Genomic DNA, 17,484 nt, shown 5'->3' with positions numbered 1-17,484 from the left:
ATTAATGTATATCGTTCGTATACATCACAATCATCTACTTCAATACAATCAATTATGAATATAATTTTATTTGTTGACGATGCAAATGCACTTATTAAAAATAAAGACCTCAAAACTTGCATCGAACAGACAAAAACAGCCTTTGATCTAATAAATATTTGGTGTAGTCAGAACGGGCTTCATCTAAATGTTGATAAAACTGAATGCGTCATGTTTAGGACTAATAGATCCAAAGAAAATTTCCCGAAAACAATTATGTTCAGCAACACCGCAGTTGAGGTGTCACATACCACTAAATTTTTGGGAGTTTATGTGGACAATCAGTTGAGTTGGTGCGAACATATTCATCAACTATGCAAAAGACTCAATAGCGCTATTTATATGATAAGGGTGTTATCTCGACGGATAGATAAGCAACTTTTAAGATCCATTTATTTTGCGAATTTTGATTCTATACTCAGGTACGGAGTCGTGATTTGGGGTAGTGGTTCCGATTGCAGTAAACTGTTTGTGCTGCAAAAGTCTGCTTTAAGATCTATGATTGGTCTAAAATATAGGGAATCATGCAGAGGGCACTTCAGACAGAATAGAATTCTCACTTTCTTTGGGATGTTTGTTTTAGAGTGCGTTCTTTTTGTGAAAACAAATCCGCATTATTTCGAAAATCTAAGAAATATCAATAACACAAGACGTACCATTCCCTTTCACTTTCCGATACATAAAATGACATTAACTGAAAAAAATACCAATTATATGTGTATTAAGTTTTATAATAATCTACCCAAAAATGTACTAGACATAGTTGATGTTAGGAAATTCAAGAAAAATCTAACAGACTTGATTATAAATATAGAACCTTACTCTATTTCAGAATTTTTGAGTTATTGTGATATGAATTCTAGGATGTAGTTTAATTTTTTTTTCTGTTATTGACGGTTTCCCATTTCTTTGTATATTTCTGTACAGGATTCAGGGAATAAAGCTATTGTTATTGTTATTGATTCATATCATTCGGTAATATGAGACTATGGGAGTATATGTTCAATTGTTGAAAGCAAATGAAAAAAACCATAAAAAATATTGATAATCGTGAATTTAGTTCTGAAAGATACTACTGTGAAATCAGATATAATTATTATAATAATCTTTGTTACTTGAAATCGTACTCTATATCTAAACTTAAACCTTATAAGTATATCATATTATACCCTGTCCGTAAAGTATGGAACAAATTCATTTTTAGCTAAACAGACCATTTTAAGAAATAATCCTGAAACACGTCGATTTTTTATTTTAATTCACCGTATTTTGAAATAATAAGCTATTATACCGGGTGTATTACTATCGAGTAATGACGCCACCGCCTTTTTTTTTAATGGAACACCCCCATTTCGTCTCAATATTCCGATTACTCTAGCTGAGCTGATTCCAAAAATGTATCACATGTTGATTCGAATTGGTATAAGGTGGACAAAAATACAATAGTTTTGTGTGTGCTCATAAAGTAACGCGTAACATTATTTATTAGTTAAATTAACAATTTTATCAAAAATACTTATTGTCTAGCGGCAATTGGTTTGAATGTAACGCGCTGTAGTTTCTTACATTTTTAGATAAATAAAAATGAGTTGTTTCCAAACATGTTTGGTACTTGTGGTCTAGCAGACAGAATATGAAAGAAGTCATTTCTTATTTTTATACATTTTTATTAATCTAAAAATTTAACAAAGGTTACATTCAAATCAATTGCCGCTATACAATAAGTATTTTTGATAAAATAGTTAATTTAATCGATAAAGAATGTTACGCGTTACTTTATGAGCACAAACAAAACTATTGTATTTTTGTCCACCCTGTATCAATTGGAATCAACATGTGATACATTTTTGGAATCAGCTCAGCTAGAGTAATCGGAAAATTGAGACAAAATACCCACATTTTGTTCCATTTAAAAAAATATTAGATTATTATCTTAAAATACGGTAAATTAAATTTTTTATAAGATTCAGAAATCTCACCGAGATGGTTGGGAATTGGGATACCTAGACTGTTCCGATGAATCAATTCTCTGTTCATCGAGGTTCTATGCGGTTCTAGAAAACCGTCCATAAACATAATAAAATCATAAAACTTCTTTGGTGGCTGTCGGTTCAGAATAACTACGAAATGTGATGGAATTTTGGAAGGGTACATCATTTAAAACAGATGGTAAAACGAGTTTTGCAAAATCTTCATTCGAAAATATACCTACCATTATCTCACATCAGTTATTCTATTAAGCGGAAAAAAATATGTCTAACTGGAATTTCATTGATAAATTAAAGTGGCTGATTATTTCAGATTTATAGATATTCATTTCATATTACAGAATCGTTTTTTATGAACTTTATTTTATAAAGAATTTTTACGTATCTTTGTATTCTCAATCTCAATCAATTCAATCATTCGGTTTCATTTTGTAATAAGAGACTATGGAAGCATATGTTCAATTGTCGAAAGGAAATTAAAAAAAACATCCAAAAATTTGATTATCTTGAATCGAATTGATTTATTCTAATTCAGAAAATTACGATTGAAATTGAATATAATTATTATAATAATTTTTGTTACTTGAAATCGTATTTATAAACTTCAACCTTATACAGGGTGTTTCCTAAACATGCGGCAAAAATTCAGGGGGTTGTTCCTTGGAATATTCTAAGAATATTTTGTCCTTTGATGATTTTTGAAAAACCTATTTGTTTCGAAGATATAGGGGAAACAAAATTTCAGATAATAACATTTTATTATGAAAAATTACATGAAAATTCAACTCAACCTACAAAAACTGTTGAAAATGACCACCTCTAGCCAGCATACAAGCATCCAATCTTCTCCTCATTGACTGCCAAACCCTTTCAAAAACACCAGGATCATTTCTTATTAAGTTACACCCAGCAATGATCCGATTTCGCAAGTCTTCCACATTTTCTACTGGAGTGGTATAAACTAATGATTTTAGATGGCCCCATAGGAAATAATCTAAGGGGTTTAGTAATTGGAATGTTGTTAAACAAATTTAAAAATAAATTGTACCTACTTAGTAAACACAGTGCGGTACGCATTTTTATTTAAACTATTATTAATTTTAAAAATATGAAAAATGTTGTTCGCCCTGTATCTTCGAAACAAAGAGGTTTTTCAAAAATCATCCAAGGACAAAACATGCTTAAAATAGTCCAAGGAACAACCCCCTGAATTTTTGCCGCATGTTTAGGAAACACCCTGTATATCATGTATATCATTCTTTCAGATTCAATTTCGAAACGTAGGTATCTTGTATCTAGTGCCTCGAACACTGATGTTGAAATAATTTTGTATTTGGTTATATTTCATTGGGTATCTTGTACATCATTGTCAGTGATTGCAAGATTTTGGCAATATTTGAAGTTATTTGGGAAAAGAACTCTTATGAAAATGAGGAATTTCTGAAAAAGAAACACAAATCGGTAAAATCTTTTCTGATCGGACAAAAAATCTTATGTATCCACTTATGTGACAGTTAGTTCTTCATTTTATACTATAGTTGAACAAAATACATACAGAAGCAGGTATAAAGGTCGTGAAGAATAAAATCTCAAATTTTTTTAGTTTAGTATAGCGTTGGCCAATAGTCTATTAAACAAAAATAGTATTATTTACATGAGTTAGGTATACGATAGTGAAAATTAAAATAATAAGAATTAACACGTATAAGGGTCAAGAAATTGATACGCAAAAAAGTTCCATTATTCCATTGTTCCATATTTTCATTCGAATTCTCATTGCTCTGATACTGGCCTAAAGAAATATTTCAGTAGGCACTTAAAAAACAACGACAAAAACGAGGTTTACTATCTTTCTTACCAGATAAATATTTTCTCCGAATACTGCATTCTTTGCGGGTTGGGTAGGTCATAAAAAGTTATAAAAGCTCTTTGGGATTTGCCAAAAGAACGGTTCTATTAGATTTGTTCTTGTTTAAAAACCAATTTTATCTTGGAAATATGTATTTAAAACAGAAAATGATTAAAATATGAACTTGAACTCAAATATACATTGTAATATGCAGTTATGCAAATTCATATTCATCCGAAGCCTAGTTATAATAATCTTTTATTTTTGTGACCTTAAATCAGTACAGGTGTACTGGTACCAAGGCTTCAACTCATATAACAAATCTAAATTAACAAATCACTTCTATCGAAAAAAAACAAACAATTACAAACATTATGGTTAAGCCAAACTCGTCGGTTTTGTGATCAAGGAAATATTGGATAATTTTTTCAAGATATTCTGTTTGAAATTTTATGTTCTTGGTTGAGCTATCCACATAATATTCATTACGACTCTTGAAATTGTTATTTAACATCTAAAGGCAACATTTTATTGAGATTGAATCAAAAGTTTCGAAATCTTCAAAAAAAAAATTCGAACGCCTATATCTACGAGATTCCTTGTTGGATTTGGACAAACTAAACGGCAACATGCAATATTCGAAGATGTCCTGAAAATTTCAAGTTTGAATATCTCTCCGAGAATTATCATTTTTTCGGCCGGACGAACACAATCGAATTTCAAGACAGATTCATCATCATTGAGTCGAACCCTCGGTCGAGCATTGCAGATATTATGACGAAATAATAAGGCTGAATGATGGCTCTAAAATATATAGTCATAAGTTTTCAAGTATGGAATAATAACTCATCACATTCGTCCCTTCCATGCAGGTTCCTGCTATTTGATATTCAATTTATCTGTTGGTTAACTAGTATCATTCATTATTGTGGCAACTCAATTTTTACTTTCATTCAAATACAGTCAAACATTTTTTTAAAATAAAAATTGAATTGTTAAAAATTCGAAATCATATTTGAAGAATTTGAACTTGTTCTCTTTCATTTTCATTTTGCTCATTCTTCTTTATTTTGATAATCCAGTTTATATTATCAACTTCGAAAAATTTACTATTTTGAATCAGTTCGCTTCTATAAAATTCTGGTGTACTTCTTCTCTTACCCGACCATAATCTTACATTAGATTATAGGAACAATATATTTTCCGATTAAAAAACTTCACTTTCAACAGTTCCTACTAAAGTGCTTAGTGCTTAGTGCTCGAAATTTCGAATTACTTTTACAAAGTGCTTAGTAATCGCTAGTCTTTTGTGAAAATCGGTGCTTAGTGCTTGGTGCTCGAAGCCCTTTTTTTTCGAGTGCTTAGTGCTTAGTGCTCAAGCACTTTTTTTCAGTGCTCGTCACAGCTCTGAACTGGTACACCCTATAATTTATTTTGTCATTCAGTAGACAACCTTTCAAAGATACTAAAATTTGCTACCTATTAAGAAAATAAAATGCAGGCGATGCCATTTAGAATAAGCCCGATAATAACGTTTGAATGAGTTTGAATGTTTTGAATAAATTCATTCATTTCGAAGTGATTAGGATCTTCCAAAGCCCCTTCACTTTATAAAAAATCGAGATATTTCAAAAACGGTAAATTTTGAGCGAACCAACTTGGGTTAATTTATTCCGTGCACTCTGAAAACTCAATGAAAAACAAGATGTTCCATGAAAAAATATTTGTTCATTAATCGAGGCACACTTTTTTGGTACACCCTGTATATTTCCAAACAATTAGATAATGTAGCTCTAATAGAACCTCGTGTTACCGTGTCGAAAAATATTCGAAAATATCAGTAATAGAGCATTGCATCAATGTTGGAACAGCCTGTATGGATTGGATGATAAAAATGAAAGATACATATAGGTACATATGTCAAAAAAAGACCCAAATAAAACAAAAAAAAAATTAAGTTTATTTATACTAAAGCATAAAAATATAAAACAAAATATCACATTTCATAAAAAAGTAGGAACGGTGAAAAAATCATTTTACCTACAATAAATTCATAATAATAATACTTTACGTGCCTGCTTTTGGAGAAAAGTCAGATCGAATAAAACGAAATGTGTGTCTTTTTACGCTGTAGGTATCTCTGATTTGTTACGTAAGTAATCAAGGGCGTAGAAATTGGGGGGTACTGGGGGCAATTCCCCCCCAAGATTTTCAAAATATAAAATTTCAGAAATCTCGGAAAAACGAAGAACTAAAATTTCTCCATAAAATGGACCAATAATGATCATTTCACTTTTCTTTGAAATCAACGCGTCAGTAAAAAAATCGGACCCATTGCAATTTATTTGTGAAGATATCAGTTTTGAATTGACTACATCTACAGGTTGTTCCTGAATTGGATATACAAATAAAAATGACAGATTTTTCGGATCATTTTAAGAAAAAAAGTCTCATAAGATGAATCCGCAAACGCTTTGTTTATGAGATATAGGTGTTAAAGTTCAAATTTTTCTCTCATAGCGCCTTCCCTCCATAAGATATCCAACTTGAATTGGCATAGATATTCCAATTTGAAGTTTTCATCATGTGATATCCTAATTTTGAATGCAAATCTACAGGGTGAATTTTTTCTGGTAGTTTAGAAAAATTTGAAAAGAAACTCTCATTTTACTTCGTAACTCCAATTCAGGAACACCCAGTATAAGTATAAGATAGAAATAATCCAATTATCAATAAAAAAATGATTTCGAGTAATTTGGTTCGAACTTAATTATCAAACCTCTTTTTCCCACATTATAGATATAGGTAAACAATGCCGTTAAAAGTTTTTTTTCAATTACCCTCCCCCAGGAAAAAAAAGATCTACGCCCTTGTAAGTAATATATCTGATTTTCACATTCCCAAGACTCAAGAAATATCAACTGCGTTCGATCGCAGGCAAAGATTCGAAAACTAAATGGGAAAACATATGTTCCGCCGAAAACATTTGGCATTTAATAGTTACTAGTTTCAAATGCAGAATCGTAGGAGTTTTCATTATGTTGAATGTGTAAACACTTCCACATAATTCGAAAGCGAAGATAGTGTTGTTTTTCGTCTTTGTGAAATACATTTCATCCCTCTTTCAATTAGGGTAATAGTCAATGCTGCGTATATTGGTTGGGTTGCCATGTGTTATTTATTGAACAGGCGCAGGCGGCTTGATAAAGACGGTCTGGAGATTTTTATTGCAGGGAATGTCGATGAACGCAGCGGAGCGGACCAACCTCATGTTGTTTTTAAGAATCAAGACTTTATTTTTTTTAGAATAAAGAAAGGGCGACCACACTCTGAGCTAAATTGTTTAGTAGTTTTTTCGCATTTCCATGAAATTTCTAGAAGGAAGAAATCAGTTGGTAGATTTTCGTAGTTTTATAAATCTGACCGAGACGGTTAGGAATTGGAATGCTTGACTGTTTCAATGACTCAAATTACCTATTGTTCCTTGAGATTCGCCGCGATTCTAGAAGAAAGTACGTAAACATAATAAAATCATAAAACTTCTTTGGTAGCTGTCGGCCGAGAACAACTACCTACAAAGGGTGAATCTACAAAGGGTATCTCATTAAAAACAGATGATTTATAATACCCATTCGATTGAAAATATACCATTATCTCACATCTCGTATTTTATTCGGCGAAAAAAAAAATGATATATGTAACTGAAATTCCATAGACATATTGAAGTGGCTGAATATTCTGGTTCGATTCACGGAAAAAACTTCATATAGAAGAAATCCTAAAAAAATGTGTTCACCCGGTTCTACCAGCAACAAAAATGGGTAATTAAATCATCAAACGTGCCGACAGTAACAGTAACAGCGGACAGCCGTAATCACTTCTGAAATTCGGTTGAAATATTCTTACTTATACCTACTGAAGAAACTCGCCCAGATGGAAATTTTTCGAAGTAATAAAATAATAAAACGAAGTAATTTCCACAAATCTCTTACTGTCTGTGACAATTGTTTCGCCAACACTGTGACATAATCAGGGTACACACATTTCGATTGACAAAACAGAGCTTATATAAGTGACAAAAATATGAGCATTGCCTGAAGAAACATAAATAATAAATAGGTCCTAATAAATTTTAAAGGTGAATTGGACGTTCACCACGCCTGGGATTTCCAAACTATTGAAGAAATTCTATAATGAACAAACAGATGTAAACTCATTCCCATTATTGAATTTCTTCGAATAGTTTGGAAATTCCAGGCGGCAAATGTCCAATATAAATGTAAAGTTTATTATGTCCAATTTAGTATTTCATTAAGGTTGTTCGAAATATCATGTCAAACAATGTGAACAATAATTCAGATTGTATATTTATTTTTATGGAAACACATCACAGCAATTTTTTCGGACTTCATTTCGTGAAATAACAATATACTAGCAAGAGGTTATTATCTTGCATCCATATATAATCAAATATATCATTTTTGCAATCACAAAATCGAAGGTTTAGAAAAAGTTTTTTTTCACGAGATCAAAATAGCTTCATTAAAATATGAAAATATTCATATTGAAAACTAAAAAGCAATATATGGAAACTAAATTTACTTGTAGAATACAACGCAAGCATGATTAAAAAAAAATAGAGATATGATTGAGAGAAAGGAATTGTGATTTGATACAATTGTCGACACAAAGCATTAATATTTTCAGAAAGTTATTCAATTTTATCGTTTACATTCTGGCTAACTACTATTGATCGAACTTAGTTCCTTCAATCATGCAAATATTAAAATTCTTATTGTTGAAAAAAAAGGGGATGGTAATTGTAATAACTTTCTCATTTACCTATAAGATTAGTAAAGAAATGTACAATTTCAAAATATCATAATAGTACTATTTATACTTTATTTATAAGAAATATCATGATAACATGATAATATTAGGAGTGTCGAGAGGAATTTTGATGAATTCAAATTATTGTTTAGAACTTCTAGAGAGGAATTTCATATTATTGTTTTAACAGAAACATTTATTATTACAGACTTAGAACTTTTTAAGATAGAGGGATACACATGCATATACAACAATGGAACTTTCAACAGAAACGATGGAGTTGTTGTTTACCTATATCCGGAATAATTTAGAGTACAGCGGGAGAATAGTACCTATAGGACAAACAAAAGCATTGGAATTAGACCTCATACTAGAAAGGAAAAGGATTCAGATAACAGCCATCTATCGTTCACCACAATGTTGTCCAAAGACGTTCAATAAAGACTTAAGCGATTACATTGGTAAGATTAATACGTATGATTATCATGTCATTATTGGCGATATCAACATCAACCTTCTAGCAAACAATGAAATTGTTGATGAATATAAGAATATACTCAGTTTTTATGGGTATAAATCTTATGTAAATAATGTAACTAGACCTTCAGGGGGTAGTTGCATAGACCATATATTTTTGAGATATTGTCAACCTATTCCAGAGCAGACTAAATCATTTATTGTTCGTACGGATGTAACTGATCACTACACAATTCTGTTATGTCTCGATTTCATGAAGATACCTCCGAGGAAGAACAAAATACGTTATAAAGAATATATGAACTATAAGCGGTTGAGGGATGATTTGGGAAAAGTTGATTGGAAGGAATTAATAAAGGATAGAGAAGTGGATATCGTTGCAGAACTTTTTATGGAATTGTTGAAACAATACACGGAGAGGCACACAACAAGGATTGAGCTGAGTTACAGGAAATCAGGTAAAAGCGATTGGATCACTCCAGGATTACTCAAAGCAATAAATAGGAAGAACGACTTATATAGGACAATGATGAGAGATCAATTTAATACTGGATTGAAACAGCAATACAGAGAATACCGAAATATTCTACAGGAGCTAATTAGAAATGCCAAAAGGGAATACATGAATACTTTTATCAAAAGAAATACTTCGAAAACAAAGGCGCTCTGGTCATATGTGGATAATCTATGTGGCAGGTCCAAACCTGAAACAGAGATAAACTCAATAATAAATATGGAAGGACAGGAAATAACAAATAAGGAACAGATTGCGGAAGAATTTGGGAGGTAATATGGCGAAATAGGAAGAAAACTTGCAGAAGCCATACCACATACATTATGAGTGTATGGTTTCTGTGATGAAACATTGTTTCTATTCCCAACATGTTTGAATGAGGTGAAGGAGATGATTCAGACATTAAAGAACGGTAGAGCCCCTGGTGATGATGGCATTAGAGCAGAACTCCTTAAGAACATTAAAGATGAAATAGCTGAACCCATAATGTTACTAACGAATATGTGCTTTGAGTCTGGTAAATTCCCCAGAATATTAAAAGTGGGTGTCGTTAAACCAGTATATCAGTCGGGAGAAAAAAACAATATGACAAACTATAGACCTATTTGCCTTACATCTAATCTGTCAAAGATATTGGAGAAATTACTGAAGGTTCGCATCGTGAAATTCCTGGAAAAAAATAAAATACTATCAGAAGATCAGTACGGCTTCAGAGAAGGGAAATCCTCAGAAGATGCAATTAGAAGACTGATAGAGAGAGTATACGGTTGGTTGGATGGTGGGAGGACGGGTTTATGTGTCTTCATTGACCTTGAGAAGGCGTTTGATACTGTTTCACACAGAAGACTATTAGATAGGCTCTATCGATATGGGTTCCGCGGCAGAGTTTATGAATTGTTGAGGAGCTATTTAACAAGTAGGCTTCAGTTTATAAAGGTGGGCAACTGTTCTAGCGCAGCGAGATATGTTGAATATGGAATACCCCAAGGGACGATGCTGGGACCGATATTGTTTATCGTTTATGTAAATGGCCTATTGATGATGAAGAAGAAGGGTGAAGTCATTAGTTTTGCGGATGACACCGCTATTCTATATGAAGATGATTCTTGGCTAAAGTTGAAATCTAAAACTGAAAGGGATCTTTCTATTATAAAACAATGGTTTGAGGTGAATAAACTTACATTGAATTTGAAAAAAAACAAATATTTGCCATTCGCCTCTTATAAATCAAGTCTACCACAAATGGGTCCTCTAGCTGTCAACAATCAGACGTCAATACCAGAGGGTGATTCAATAAAGTATCTAGGCGTTACGGTTGACAAACATCTGAAATGGGACATTCATATAGATGTTTTGGTAAAGAAGCTGAGATGCCTCCTGTTTAAATTCAAACACCTAAAAAAATACCTAAATACAGAAAAGGTAATGGAGATATACAGTTCCTTGGGCCAATCTCTCATAAGATATGGAATAATAGCTTGGGGAGGAGCATACGAACGCCATATACAAAGAGTCGAAGTAGTTCAGAAATGGATTCTTCGAGTTATCTATGGAAAACCCCATTTATTCCCATCAGGTTTATATGCCATATCAGAAGTTATGAATCCTCACCAGTTGTTTATGGTACAAATGTTGATTGCAGTCTGTCTTGGGAAAAATCAAACTGAAACAAACCGAATGTGAAAAAGAAACTAGGAGTAAAAACACTTATTATATCCCTAGAGCCGAAAAACGTATTGGACAAAGATATTTCACATACTTAGCACCGCGCATTTACAGAATATTCCCAGGGAACCTGAAAAATATAAAAAATATCAAGAAACAAAGAAAAATCATAATTAAATGGGTAATTGAAAAAGGAAGAGAATATTTCCGATTGCTGATTAATTCACGATGGTGAATATTATCCTATTTTGTGTTCATCTCTGGTGTACTTACCTGTAAATAAGATTTTCATATTGTATCATGGTTTCTCAACATTATATCCATAGTCACCAGAACAGTTGTTTTGGTATAAAGATAATAAATTTCCGAATTTTGATTGAAAAAGAATGACTCTCGATGCTTTCTATTCCAATGTGGGTACTCGTACATGGAGTACAATAGTTTTAGTGTATATTCAATTAATTCTTCTTGTATTTGTTGAATTACATTTATTTTTCTTCACTAGATATTTATGTTGGCTACTGTAATAATGAATGTACTATTTGTATATCGCGTACAGGCTTTGAAGCCTCTGCGATTAATGTTTATGATAAAATAAACTACATTATTATTATTATCGACTTTTGCCTATACGCGTAGGATTTTCCTCGCCGTCGGCTTCTCACTCCTCGCTAAGAGGAACATTCACTCAATCCCAGATATTTAAAATATCAGAAGGGCTGAGCTCGGTCGTGTCCGGTCCTTGTGGTCCCCCTGGTTCTCGTCGAACTTCTGGTCCTCTTACACGCGATCCTTGGACCTGTCCTTCGCTTCCTAGGAATTTTCTCACCGTCCTTGCAGTACCTAAAAGAACAGCTTTTTGCATTATATTACATATATACTCACTAAGTCCTAGTTGCTTGATATTTCTCTTGAGATTTTTGGGTACTATTCCTGTTGTTGAGATGATAATTGGAATAGTTCTCGTTGATATCATTCCCCACTGGCGCTTTATCTGAAATTCGAGGTCCCTATATTTTGAAATTTTTTCGACCTCTTTTTGACGCATGTTGTTGTTATTAGGTATTGCTACGTCGATGAGTATTGCTGCCTTTTGTTGTTTATCAACTAGCAATATATCTGGCCTGTTGTGAGGGACTGTTTTATCAGTCAAAACTGTACGATCCCAGTACAGTTTATAGCGTTCGTTTTCCAGGATGGTTTCCGGTCGGTACTTGTAGTATGGCACTTTTTCAGAATTAATTAGTGTTAATTTAGTTGCCATTTCTTGGTGTAGTATCTTTCCTACTGCATCGTGTCTCTCTTTATATTCATTTCCTGCAAACATTTGACATCCTCCCGTGATATGTTGGATTGTCTCGTTCGTTGGACAACCATAACGGCATCGATCGTCAGTAATAGTTCGATCCTTTATGATATGTTTGCAGTAATTTTTTGTTGAGATCACTTGATCTTGGATGGCTAAAAGAAATCCTTCCGTTTCTGGATACATCGCACCTGATGTGAGCCAATAGTTCGACGCTTCAATGTCGACATGATCCTGGTTCACCTCGTTGAAATGTCGTCCATGTAGGGGCTTTTCTCTCCATCTTTGCAGTTTTTCTTGGATTGTCTGGTGGTTGTATGACAATTGCTCCTTGTGCAGTTGTAAAGGTGTTGATTCGTCTGCTTCACACAGTACTTTGTAGATCTCTGACGTGCCTGATTTGTCTTTGAAGTATGTTCGTAGGCATTCAATTTGACCATGGGCAAGTTCCATGATGTCTAGCAGACCTCTGCCTCCTTTATTCCTCGGCAGTGTCGTCCTCTCAATGCTACTTTTCGGATGGTGCTTGTGTGCTTTCGTCATCAAGGTTCTCATTTTGCGTTGCAGGTTTTCCATATCTGTTTTGGTCCATGGAATGATACCGAAAGAGTATGTAAGAATTGAACATGCATATGTATTGATAGCTCTCGTCATGTTCTTGCTGTTGAGGTTTGTTTTCAAAATTTTGTTGATTCTCCTAATGAACTCAGTTGTTAAGTCTTCCTTCATTCTTTGATGGTTTATTCGTCGGTTTTGTTTCATTCCTAGGTATTTATAAAGATCGTCCGATTTCATTGCTTCTATCTCCTGTCCATTGGAGAGAGCTATCGGTTCATCTTGGATTTTTCTACGCACTACGCTAATAGTACGACACTTGTCCAATCCGAATTTCATCCCCACGTCTTCCGAAAAATTTTCCACCAGTTTGACCATAATTTGCAAGTGGTTTTTGTTGCCTGTTATAAGTTTGAGGTCATCCATGTATAGCAAATGATTGAGTGCAATATTATTTCTGTTTCCTTTCACATTGAAACCTTTTTCAGTAGCATTCAGTTGTTTAGAAAGGGGGTTCAGCGCCAAGCAGAACCATAAGGGACTCAACGAATCTCCTTGGAAAATTCCCCTTTTTATTGGAATATCTTTAGTAGTTATGTTCTATTATTATTATTATTATCATTATTATCATGTGATATGATTGAAAATTCAATTTCATATTCTCCTTCTGCCTAACAAATGAATTGATTTTTTATTGAATTAAAATTATCTGATTTATAAATGCACACTGAATTCACACAGAAGAGCTAGACCTTTATTGTGTACCTATTTAATTTCAATACACCATCAAAGACTAATCAGAAAATGTAAAACAATCATCAAGGCGTCAGCGCATATTCGTGTTATAACAAAAATTCGGAAGTGCTTAGTGCTTAGTAATCCGCAAAAGTAATCGGGAGCACTTCAGTGCTCGGGAGCACTTTCGGGATTACTAAGCACTAAGCCTTTTGTCAAAGTGCTTCGATTACTAAGCACCAAGCACCGATTTTAGAAAGTGCTCAGGAGCACAGTGCTCGGGAGCACAAAAAGGCTTCAAGTGCTTTCGAAAGCACTAAGCACAATGCTTTGGCACAGCTCTTGAAGAGGGAAGGCATACTTACATTTCCGTGTATATATCTACTGAAGGTACTCTGTCGTACGTACAAAAAGAGGAATGAAATCGAAAAAGTCGGCGATAGACATGAATATAACACCAGAGGAGACAATCAACTAAAATTTAGTAGATTTACTTATCAAACATATAAAAAACTCCCGAGTATGCAGGATGTTATTTTTTTAATTTACTGCCTCTTGAAATAAGAAATGCCACTATTTTAAGTGTTTTCAGAAAAAAACTGATCAATATACTTAGGTCAGAGTTTTTTTATGACCTTTCAGAATTCAGAGTTTTTTTCACAGGCACATTATAATGAAATTATTTGATATAATTAATTTAATTTTGATGGCTAGGGGCTTTTGGGATTTGTGTGTTATTCTTTTTTCATAGTTCTCATCAATAGGATTGTTGTTTCAGTTTGTAAATTTGTAATATTATTTTGCCTTTGACATGTCCAATACAATTTAATTTGTGAATGATGGATCAATAAAACTTTATTATTATTATTGTTATGAATCCTCATCAGCTATTTGTACTGAAAATCTTATCCGCCATAAGTTCGAGAAAAATTCAGATCCAACCAAGAGAATACTCTTATGACACAAGAAATAAGACCAACAGATTCTTTGCACCAAGAGCAGAAAAACGTATTGGCCAAAGAAGTTTCAATTACCTTGCTCCGCGATTATACTCTATACGGTTCCCAAAGAGTTGAAAATGATAGTTAATCCTAAAAAACGTAAAACAGAATTGAAGAAATGGGTAATTGAAAGAGGAAGGGAATATTTTAATTCAATTATCAACCCATAATGAAAGATTGTTATATATTTTTAAAATATTATTCTGAAATGACTACTATCGAATGAAAACCTTCCCTACACTTAATCATTAGTTCGACTATTTTGTAGATGAGAGACCAGAGACCCCTTTTTGTCTTGATGCGTTTCGTCAGTTGTATTACAAATCACGTACAGGCTGACGCCTCTGTGATTAATGTTTATCGATAATAAACTATATTATAATAACTCGTAAACAGTACTGTGAGAGGGTTTACACGACATCTGGATATTTACGAGTGTTGTGTATAATGCGGCACCTTTGATGGTTTCTATTGTTGATTGAATTTGTCTGTATATTTTCGTGTTAGATTCAAATCTCATTTCTTTCTTTGAATTTCTACACATGTGATTTTTGTTGATTAAGCTTGAAATGCCGTCCTAAGCGATCGCCAACCCTGCCTACCCCCTAGCGACGGCCCTGGTTATACCTATATAATATAATACAGTCTCTGGCGAACTGGTCCCATTTGAAATCTGAAAATCGATAGGGTCTCATTGAGTGAAGTGTTATTCCTGATTGCATTGGTTTATTGAATAAAATACTGAGAGTAAGACACATCCCAGTTGCACAATGCTCAATATACGAGGGGTACTAATGAAAGCTCGCAGCTTAGTTGTTACAGGATCAGATTGTACAGGGTGTCCCAAATTCGATGCTCACTGAAAGCATCTCGAAAAATATGAGAATAAAAAAAACTTCAAGGACCTCCTGATCTTTTTTTTTCGGAAAAATAAGATTTCGAAAAACAGTTGCTAGATATTTTGATCGCTTTCGCGTTACTGGACGTTTCTGAAAATTGACTGTTTTAAATATTTTGCTATATCTTGGTTTCTGTTCGAGATAAGCGAAAAATTTTTGAACAGAAACCAAGATATAGCGAAATATATCTCGAATTCGAGAACGAATCAAGATACAGTCGTCGCCAAATAAGATGGCAAATCTAAGGCGCAGAGAGAGATAATGCTATCTCCTTCGCACTATTACAGTTCTGTTCTGTGTGCCACCGATTCATCAACATACCCTTCAGCGACCGTTGATGATTTCCAACCGTCATGTTTCTTTAGTGTCATCAAGTCTCCCTCAGATTCAACTAAAAGTGTAACAGAAGATCTTCGAAATGAATGACCTGTGTATGAGTTAGCATTTTCAAGTTAAAGAAAATTAGCTAGTGTTTCAGGTATAGTATATCCAAAGTCACTTGGAGGAAGCCTGAATATTTCAATTATACAAGGGTTGTCAAAGTTTTCAGAAATTCCTTTGGAATTTATGTAAATATTGCTATCAATACTCTCAAATAAACACCGGTATTTAGCGAATCGTCTTGGAAACAAGAATGTCCCGATTCGATTGATCTTATTGGCTGACTATTTCCCCTCGTATTCCCCTTTCCACTTTGAGAGCGTTTTTGGTTATAGTATATCCAAAGTCACTTGAACTAGTCTATAAAAACGCTTGGCCAGAGATAATTGCAAAACAGTCATAAACCGTAGGCGCACACTTTTCAAACCCTTGAGTTGAAAATAATATATTTGCATATGTATCGGACTCAGATGTAGATTCCTTCAGAAAATTTGTGACGTGAGTAGCTTTTGCTGTTACATCAAAAATGATACTTTGTCATTCTACGGTGTTATAATTTGATTATTCTTTATTCTCGACCTGTAATATACTGTCAAGGAACGTTATCAGCGATGATTAACTGATCGTTGCATAGAATTATAAGAGCAAGAAAATGTTTGAGATTAATTCGGAAATGTTCTGTCTGAAGATAAGACAAACTAGGGTAGAGTAGGTGCATGACCTTGAGATCCTTGAATGACATCCAATTTTCTACTTCAAATTAACAGCTACGTTGCTGAATTGAATTTTATTTCTTCGTTATTGTAAGGCGAAATTTATGTCCCTCAGTGGAAGCAGAACGCTAAATGATAATGATGTACAGGGTGATTCACCGCGATGCCTATTAGTCGTTCATGGAAAACTAATAATAATTTTATGCTGAAAATTTATACAATTTCCTTTTATACCGGAAACAGAGTATTACTTTCTTATTTCAAACGGCACACCCAGTACATTATTGCATTATCAGATAGCTTGGTTGATGATAATTTCAGCAATATGGCAATACTTGAGTATAAGCTCAACGGTTCATAAGTTAAAGAGATTCCTATCTATAGATATCTTATGAAAAGTTTTTTGAAAAAAACCTATATTTTTTCTCATTCAGTCAATTTTACGTAGGTATAAAAAGAGAGGGATCCCAAGCAAATCCTATACTTAAAGAGTTATCGAGGCAAAACTCGAACCAAGGAAAACTGCAATTTC

Source organism: Harmonia axyridis, chromosome 3, assembly GCF_914767665.1.
Source record: "Harmonia axyridis chromosome 3, icHarAxyr1.1, whole genome shotgun sequence".
Classification (NCBI taxonomy): Eukaryota; Metazoa; Arthropoda; class Insecta; order Coleoptera; family Coccinellidae; genus Harmonia; species Harmonia axyridis.
This window is presented reverse-complemented; position numbering follows the sequence as displayed.